This window comes from Aedes albopictus, chromosome 3 (genome assembly GCF_035046485.1).
Source record: "Aedes albopictus strain Foshan chromosome 3, AalbF5, whole genome shotgun sequence".
Taxonomy (NCBI): domain Eukaryota; kingdom Metazoa; phylum Arthropoda; class Insecta; order Diptera; family Culicidae; genus Aedes; species Aedes albopictus.
The window spans coordinates 318,468,364-318,468,843 of record NC_085138.1 but is presented as its reverse complement, the minus strand read 5'-3'; positions in this window follow the sequence as shown (position 1 = coordinate 318,468,843).

The following is a 480-nucleotide window of genomic DNA, read 5'->3' as shown; positions in this document are numbered from 1 at the left end:
TCCAAGTACATACATTCACGTCCGCTTTTTATACTTTTCTACATTCTTAAATGACTACAGCTAGAATCGAGACTTGGGGCCCATATAGCCAAAGCTGTAAAGGCGTGGGTATTGAGAAGTACAACCATGCTGAGGGTGACGGGTTCGATTCCCGGTCCAGGAACTTATTGCACTTTGGGTAAAACTTCACTTCGTCATATACGCTGATTCCCGTCACATCAGACGAGAAATAGTTAATTATTCCAGATATTCCGACGTACCTTTGCTAATGTCTCATTAGATGGATGTAAAAGATGTAGGCTATTGATAACCAGCCTCTATTGCACTGGAAATCGAATAATTACGTACAATTTCACGTTTCAATTTCATACCGATAAGTCATCGGATAGGCAGTGCCTGAAGCTCACGACAATTTTCGAAAATAATTCCTCTCCCGCTCCGACATTCATGCACATTGCACACAACAGAGACGTGTGGATA